Genomic DNA, 1389 nt, shown 5'->3' with positions numbered 1-1389 from the left:
ATAGCAGTGAGTGAGGCAAAATACTGAAGAGACAAAAGATCACAAACATAAATGCTTAAAAGATCTGACTACAGAGAAGTTGAAAGCTTTTATGAAATAAAACTGACCAAAGTAAGGATAAAAAATGAGGGGGTAATTTTAGGTAAAAATGAGAAAACATTAGCATTAGTAATTTGAGGCTCATAAAAATGAAAAAAAAATCCTAAAATTTCTTGAGGTGGTTGTTGTTATGAGTTGCCGAGTTGTCTACAACTCATAGTGACCCTAGGTCCAACAGCTCTGAAGCCTGCCCTGTTCTGAGCCAATCTCACTGATTCCGACATACCTATTCTCATTGCCCCAGTTATTATATCAATCCATCTTATCCAGGGTCTTCTTCTCCTGCACTGTCCCTCCAGTCCTCTGAGCATGAGGTTCTTCTCCAAGGACCCATCTCTCCTGGGCACATGCTCAACGTATGTGAGATGGAGCTTCAAAATCCTAGGCTTCAAGGAGAAACTTGGTTTCACCCTTTCTAAGATAGATCTATTTGTTTTCTTGGTGGACCATGGTATGTTCAACACTCTTCTCGACCTCCACAGCTTAAAAGTATCAATTCTTCTTCTATCATCCTTAGTTATTGTCCAGCTCTCTGGTGCGTTTGCAAGTAATTGTGAAGACCACGGCCTGTATTAGGTGCACCGTAGTTTCCAGAATGACATCATTGCTTCCTCAGTACTCTGGAAAGGTCCCTTACAACAGATTTTCCCAGTGCAATTCGTCTTTTGATTTCCCGACTGCCAGTGCCAAGAGTGTTGATTGTGGAGCTGATCATACTGAAACTATTCACAATCTCAATCTCTTTTCCACCTATCATGGTGCTGTCAATTGGCCCAGTGGTGAGAATATTTGTCTTCTTGATGTTGAGCTTCAATTCATATTGAAGACTATAGTCCCTGACCTTCTGCGGCAAGAACTTCAGGTCCTCCTTAGTTTCAGCAAGTAAGGTTTTGTCATCTGCATAACGTAGGTTATTGATGAGTCATCCTTCAAACCTGATGCCACATTCCTCCTCATAAAGAATCAAACTGCCTAAAATTCTTCCTTCTTTCTCTATCATGAGCTGCTCATAAATGCCAACACAGAGAAGAGGCAAACACTCAAAATAAGCAAGGATTATATAAAGGGTAGTGATCAGTGGTCAGCATCAAAGTAGTAAGCAATGGAATAAAGACACTAAAAAAAGAGTGGCTTCAAATATCCCTTAATAGTTGGATCATGGAATGTATGAAGTCAAAATCTAAAAAAAAAGAAATTCCATTAAAAAACTTGAATGCAAAAAAAAAATGTAAAAAAATAAAAAAAAACCCCAAACAAAAAGTACCCTAGAATACATGAAGGAGATTGGTA

The sequence above is a fragment of the Elephantulus edwardii genome, unplaced genomic scaffold (assembly GCF_000299155.1).
Source record: "Elephantulus edwardii isolate Elephantulus edwardi_28Jun2011 unplaced genomic scaffold, EleEdw1.0 scaffold00020, whole genome shotgun sequence".
NCBI lineage: Eukaryota > Metazoa > Chordata > Mammalia > Macroscelidea > Macroscelididae > Elephantulus > Elephantulus edwardii.
Note: the sequence above shows the minus strand (reverse complement) of the source record.